Source organism: Macrobrachium nipponense, chromosome 10, assembly GCF_015104395.2.
Source record: "Macrobrachium nipponense isolate FS-2020 chromosome 10, ASM1510439v2, whole genome shotgun sequence".
NCBI lineage: Eukaryota > Metazoa > Arthropoda > Malacostraca > Decapoda > Palaemonidae > Macrobrachium > Macrobrachium nipponense.
Window position 1 is genome coordinate 31,715,789 of NC_087204.1, and position 7,955 is coordinate 31,723,743.

The 7,955-nt window shown below is 32.4% G+C and overlaps 1 protein-coding gene across 1 annotated transcript in view; it reads right to left on the reverse strand.

Moving 5' to 3' along the window:
- The window catches only part of LOC135223547 (glutamate receptor ionotropic, kainate 2-like), a 240,123-nt gene extending 239,206 nt beyond the window's left edge, over positions 1–917 (reverse strand). Inside the window, exon 1 of the mRNA XM_064262048.1 lies at positions 529–917. The gene's annotated coding sequence lies outside the window, so the exon portion shown is untranslated. The remainder of the gene's footprint in view (positions 1–528) is intronic.
- Positions 918–7,955: the final 7,038 nt, after the last annotated feature.

The following is a 7,955-nucleotide window of genomic DNA, read 5'->3' on the forward strand; positions in this document are numbered from 1 at the left end:
ATATATATATACATAAAGTGTGTATTCATATGAGTGTGTTTTTGTCAGTTTGCGATAAGCACACACAGGTACACATACACACACAGATATATATATATATATATATATATATATATATATATATATATATATATATATATATCCATAGTCATATATTATATATATATGAGTAATCCCTTTCAATTTTTCTACTGATAAAATTAGGTTTTAAGCCCATTATTGTTAATACCTACTTTTTATTCAGTGTCGAAAGTTATAGTTTGTGAGAGTAATTAAAACTAAACTGTGCGTAATTGTTTAAAATGTATTATGTTTATTTGAACTATTTCAATAGATATTCATTTAGAATATATGCATATATAAAAAACAGGTATTCAAAGGATAAAAACATTATCAACCTTATTTACGTAACCGTTTTTTATTACTTTCATAGATTAATCACTATAATCAATCCAATTTGCGTGTTCGTAAAACAGTGTAAATTAGCTAGAGTGCTTAATTAATATTAGTATATAATAATGAGCTTACCTTAATGCGAATAGATGACAGGTAAATTGTTATGTATCAAAACATATCACAATAAAATATAACGTCCTTTTATTTTCATGTAACTTCCCTCTGCCGTAAAATGCCTCAAAAAACTTTTGCAAACATATCACTGTCACTTTCCACGGCCAGTGCTGAACTGCATTACTGCATTCACGCAATCACTTCTCACTTAATTTTCCTCTCGATTTGAGCAAAATTCACTTGTAAATCGATAAGGTATATAGTATATAAAATAATGAACGAAAAAAAAATGAATGGGACGTAGAATAAAACAGAGAGAGAGAAGTGGAAAACAAAAGAGAGCCAAGGACAGAGAGAGAGCGCGAGATCATGGGTTCCGCGGGAGCGACTGATGACGAGAACGACCCGGTGCCTGAACCAGCACTGAAGCCCGGTCTGCCTAGAAGAACCTACAACTCTACGGTCACACGCTGCCACGTTTCACTTACTTGCGCATTTCGTTTCCAGACTTTTGACGACTTCTTCGTGACCTGCTGCGACCTACTTTTTTTAAAGGTTTATTTGCTTAAAGGGAGACCAAATAACTAATTCTTGTTTATACGCTATTTACCTTTATATAGTTATATTTTTATTATACATCTGAATATTTAATGGCATTATTCAGCAGACTCAACTCAAAGTTTGAACATACAAGAATGCGAAGGTTAACTGTGAACATTTCCTACTAAACTGGAAACGTCTTTAGCTTAACGTGCATCTGAGAATTTTACAAAATCTTTAAACAGATTAAACTTAAACATGTTTACTTAAAATCAATGGACCCTCAGTGTCAATGTTATTTTATAGACACGTAGTTTCAAATGGCATATATTACATTAAATACAATATTATAGGTTATTTCGAAAAACATTGTAATGTGTGAATTTTTTGCATAAGAGGCGATAAATATATGAAGTCCAGCGTTTCTTTTCCGTTAAAAGATAATTTGAAAAACTTATACGTAAAACATATTGCGACAGAGAGACTCGAACCCTCTCTTCATACACTCAGATTACCTCGGATTCAAGTCGACTTATTAATGATTTCATAAATGCAAAAGTAATTAGCTGTTGAAGAGGAAAGATCTCGTGTATGAAGAGCTTACCTTTCCTAGTTTGGTGATGCACTTGTTAATATGTTCCACCTAATAGTAACTTTAATGTTTTGTAGTTTAGGTGTAATTTTATAGGAATATATCATATAATGGTCATTTCAATGCTTTTTGGTTTAAGCGTAATTCAATATAAGTATCTCATCAAAAAGAGAGATGCTTTATTCTACCATAAAATATTTTCTATGTTATATATTTGTTATATAATTTTTCCCCTTCGGTTAAAACATAAACATTTAGTTTTCTTGATTCAAATATACACAAATCACACAAAGATCCTATTTTTCTCTAAAGAGTAAATATTCTGAGTAAATATTTGTATATTTTTTCTTATAAATTAAAACAATAATTTTTCCACGTTCGGCGCTCACGGCTCTAGAAACCGATACAAAAAATCGAAACATTACTCTTGCAATGAATAGATTTTCTTGGTGAAAACTTTTAAATATTTTTCCTATTCTCGTTTAGGTCACGGAATATGATTCTATTACATAACAATATAGTTTCCCCATGCTTCTGTTTCTCTTTATGGTGTGATTCCGGAGTTTAAGACAATTTTACCTTAGATCAGGTGCGTTTTAAGTAGTGTAACGCTAATCCACACGATTTTATATGGCCCAACCAACACGCAATGTACATCCAAACGTCTCGTTTATAAGTTTATTTCATGCACATACAATAAACATCACCAATAATAATAATAATAATAATAATAATAATAATAATAATAATAATAATAATAATAATAATAATAATAATAATAATAATAATAATAATAATAATAATAATAATAATAATAATAATAATAATAATAATAATAATAATAATAATAATAGTTGGGAAGTAGACCTTCTTTTGAATAACTTATGTTGAAAATAATGGCTGATCCAGCTGCGTTGATTTTATTCGGGGCTTACTCAAGTCTTCTTACTGTTACTTTTTCAGTATTGCTTAGACTGGCAAGCAATGTGCCAATGGAGGACATATCAAAAACGATGGATTCAAAGGACAATTATTATTCTACATGAGAAATACATCAATCTGGTTTCTCTCTCACTCTCTCTCTCTCTCTCTCTCTTTCTGAATATTTCTTCCTCTTTATTCTTACTTTCTCGGAACGTTGCGAGAAAATGAGAAGAAAGAGCAAGAAATAACAAGAGAGAGAGAGAGAGAGAGAGAGAGAGAGAGAGAGAGAGAGAGAGAGAGAGAGAGAGAGAGAAGATTGATGTATTTCTCATGCAGAATAATAATCATCCCTTGGATCCACCATTTTTTACATGTACTCCATTGACATTGCTTGCCAGTCTAAGCAATACTGAAAAATTAACATTAATGAGACGAGAAAGTCCTGTATAAAATTAACGCACCTGAATCAGCCATTGTTTTCAACAGACATAATAATAATAATAATAATAATAATAATAATAATAATAATAATAATAATAATAATAATGAATAATAATAATAATAATAATAATAATAATAATAATATCGAGACCTGAAAATAGAAATAAGAAGGATATGGGATATGCCAGTGGAAATTGTACCCATAATCATAGGAACACTTGGCACGATTTCAAGATCCCTGAAAAGGAATCTAGAAAACTAGAGGCTGAAGTAGCTCCAGGACTCATGCAGAAGAGTGTGATCCCAGAAACAGCGCACATAGTAAGAAAAATGATGGATTCCTTAGGAGGCAGGATGCAACCCAGAACCCCACAATATAAATACCACCCAGTCGAATTGGAGGACTGTGATAGACAAAAAAAAAGAAAAAAATAATAATAATACTAATAGAAACTATTTTCAGTTCTGAATGAATGGTAGCAACCCAACACGTCGAGTAACCATTCAGTAATTAATGCTAACTTATTCAGTATATATAATATATATGATATATATATATATATATATATATATATATATATATATATATATGTTATAATGTATGTATGTATGTATCTTAGAGGTTTCATTGTACCCCTTAGCAGCCGTAGAATGATCACCCGTGAATTCCTTTTATTACCTCCCTCGAATTACGCAAAATTTGATGACACGTTCTAGTGCAGAAGGGCTGTAATGTAATTCCGTCAGGATTTTAGTCTTTATTCCATTGCGATTCTCTTCCAGAACTTTTTAGGGGGACTGTGTCGTCATTTGAAGCCGAGTTTCTGTTGACTCTGCCCGCGAATCCATGGAGTCTCACTTCACGAGTGGTGAATGTTTGTTACAACAGATACCAACACTCTAAAAGCATTTCTGTTTATACGTCTTTCTCACATTTTGGTTTTAATTGTTTTTTTTTTATGTTTATGTGTACAAAATTCTTCTGTCTTGATTACAGGTTATAGATATATTTCTTTTCAATTCCCATATGTTTATGAGTTCAGGATTCTTAGAGTTTGGTTACATAATTTGTAGATTTTTTTTATTTCACTATTGATGAATACGGTATTCTTGTGAGACATATATCAACATTCTAAAAGTATATTTTTATAACTTTCATCTGTTTTGTTATTTTTCTATGTCTTTCATTTATTTCGTTATTTTTATAGATGTTTCTTAAAACTTCCTCAGTTTATATGTACATTAGTTTTATAATTTGATTACTGGTTATAGATCTTCTTAATTTTCTTGTTTTTGAGTGCGAACTCTTATAGATTTATTATCTTATAGTATTCTTATAGCTTTGGTATAGATTTTTCCCATTTAACTCTACTAATAAGGCCAGAATTTCTTCCTAACCCATGTCGAAACTGCTTAAAATTGTATCTAATACCTGGCGGTTGTCATTCTGTCAAGTAGTATTTTATTGAAGATCGGCGTTCAGACTTAACGTGTACTGAATGTTTCTCATACATAGGATATGCAGTCATTGTAAACAATTTAGGTTACGCCGGAATTCCTTCTGACTTTGTGAGTATGATATACGTTTTATTCAAATACTAGACAAATGACAATTTCATTTTTGCTTTTATTTTTAAAGTTCTGTTACAATTATCGTATCATGTTCACCATATAACTAATACGTTATTATTTTAGATTTTTGCCCAGCGCTCATTTATTGACTGCATTATTGTTTCTTGAAAATATAATGTTCTTCTTAATGATACTTAATTATTTACAAAAACAAAATAGTTGTTAATTTTTTTTCTTTCGGTCAGTGACTCATTGCATAATAGGTTTCCGAGAATAGAATCAATGGCATACAAATAAATAAACTTATTTCTCAAAACATCACAAATACTGAACCTCAAACTCGCTAAAACACAATATTCATGTTTTTGTGATATATTTTGACGGCAGTGAAATGTCGTGACGAAAACTTGTGGGCAGTAATGACGATTCTCCCCGACATTTCTGCGAAATAATATTGTAACAGTCGAGACTTTCGTGATTAAGATGTGGCAGTGAGAAAGACAGGAGTGACAGTATTTTGACAGTAACGTAATCAGGTAATGTTTCTTGTTGCCGTTACATTGGACAAGGTGCCTCAAAGACTCACTTATCATCTGAAAAGCTACCTTCAACTATAAATAGATAAATATTATGACGGTGCCGTCCTACGGCAAAATGAAAGTAAACACGCTCTAAATAAAAGAACGTAATCATACAGAGAGAGAGAGAGAGAGAGAGAGAGAGAGAGAGAGAGAGAGAGAGAGAGAGACTTGTGCTAAAGATTTTAGGGCCGGAATAGCAAGTTAGGCTAAACAGAAGTTTCGCAATAATCCTTTCCTTAATTCCTCTTTAATTACCGTGTATGTATTGTTTTGTTCATTGCGTTACATATTTACTATTTAATTCTTGAAATAGAAAAAACAGATATGATACTGAAGATTTAATGCATGAAGAATATATTTTCCTCATCTAATGAAAGAAAATGAAAGCTATATATATATATGTGTGTGTGTGTGCGTGTGTGTGTGTGTGTGTGCATGCATGCTCGTGATTGCAGGTATTAGCATACATTTACCCGCATGTGTAATATTGACTACTGAGTAGTATTACACTAAGTATTGGAAATTTTTCCTTGATAAATTAAAAATATGCAGGTTCAGAACTGACCTTCACAAGTGTTTATTCTTATTTGAGAACAATGATGAAATTAAATGAATCCCTACACGAGTAAAATGGAACTAAATACGCAAGGTTATTTTTGTATAGTTTCTGTGAGTGACAGCGTACTAATAACAAACTTGATTTTGTGTCTTTCCGTCATCCATCCCAGGGACAGTACCCTTCTTGAACCTCTCTTATAATAAAGTCATTTGTTGCGTATCAATGCAATAGTTTAGAATAATGATGATGATGAACACTTCATTTTAATATCAGGGAATAAAAGTGTAATACTTGACTATGTAAGAACAGGTCCTCAAAAATCCACAAGAAAACTTGAGAGTTTTTTTTTACGTCTCGCCTCCTCAGTAAGTCTTTGATTAAAGCGAAAGAGGTAAAGCTATTTATAGGTAAGAATGTTATGCTACGCTATTGAAGGCCAAAGAAAAAAAGTGGTGTTCTAAAGTTTAGATTGTAGGTCTTGTTAAAAGTTTGAGTGCCAAGTAACATTAGTTTTCTAGTATAGTTTAGTAACCCTTTGTAAAGTTTTGTATGCCCTAGAAAGCTTCTCGCCTGTTTGCAACGTTGAAAAAATGACAAAATTTCGATTAGTGACTTCCATTTTTCAGAAGAAAATATTACTACATGAAAAAAAAAGTTTGCGCAGAGCCTCAGAGTGGCACCATTCATGCATTAGCACTTTATATCAATAAATTACCACTAAACTTTGATCATCCACTTAAACGGATGCATCTTTATTATAACCGGTTTTTTTTTTACCAAAAAATATCTTGTGTTTTTAATACCTCTAAAATCCATTCGCTGATTGGGTTGCATTCTTTTTTTCTTTTTTTTTATTCTATGGCCGCGATCTTTTCCCACTTATGCTTTCGCTGTTTTGTCTGCTGACTGTCCCTGTCTCGTCTTGCTTAATCGTCTCACAAATTGTTTCTGGCGTTGATTCGTTTTGGAGTCGTAAACTGAGCCTATCTGAGATCTCCCAATTTGCATACAAGGTTCTTGTGACCTTCTTTCGTGAATCCCTTTCACTTTCGGTGACTGTTTGAGGTCCATTACTGCTGATTTGTGTAAATTACTTTAAACTTGTTCGAGATTGTGAGATGTCGTTCTATGCAAGTGAATCTGTCTGAAGTTTAATTTGATGAAATCTGGCATATTTACATCGAGGTTTGGAAGTCTCGTCACGTTGATTCGTTTCAGTGATGTTGAAATTAGATGTTCCTCATTTTGGAATCGTTATATTGGTAATGTGCTTGTGTGGGGTTTCTTTTTGTGATTCGTTTCACTCACGCTTTTGTAAAACAACATCCAGCTTTGCAAAGCATGTATCAAGATCCCGAAGCCTCAGCTAATGTTTTCTGTTCCGTTATTACCTAAAATCCTATTGATACAACTCTCAAAGTCAATGTTGTGCAATACTGGCTTGAAAGTCTTTTAAGTCTGTGACAATAATTCTAGAACTACAGCTTTTCAGTTATCTCGAAATCAACTTTTTTTTTTTTTTTACATTACCTTGTGTTTTATTTATTTATTTATTTATTTATTACCGAGACGATGGCGTATTTCGTTACAGAGAACATTCTCTAAAAGAAAATCTTTAGTTTGCTCCAACTTTCGAGAATGACCACCATAAAATAATTCCCATCAGTACTTCGTAGAGTGTTTATAACGCTGCTATTATGAAACTGTAAAGGCCGAAAATATTGAATGGCTGAATCAGAAAGTCTAAAAGATTGAAAGAGACCCCAAAACTGTCTTCTTCTTTTTGCTTCGAAATAGACGATGCTTTTGGGGGAAGACTGAAACGCCCGTTTGGGGTATGAACGCCGATGCTCGGTCACCCATGGCGCATAAATGCCAGGAAAGTTGTGAATATCCTCTCTCTCTCTCTCTCTCTCTCTCTCTCTCTCTCTCTCTCTCTCTCTCTGCCTACCTATCTATCTATCTATCTATCTATTCTAGTGATTGCAATTTTTCGAAAGGGACTGCATGTATATATATTTACATACATCTCAAGAAAGAGACTGTGACTAAATTTAAACATTACATACCACATGCGTATCTACAGAGTTGCAGTCCCTTTCGAAAGATTGCAATCAAAAAAAGGAGAACCTCTGAAATTTAACAAATTATTTATTTCTCCTCTTTTAACTCCATCTTGAACTCTATAAAGGTCCAGTATTATAAAATAATGGGAATCTGAAGGCCTTCTTACTTT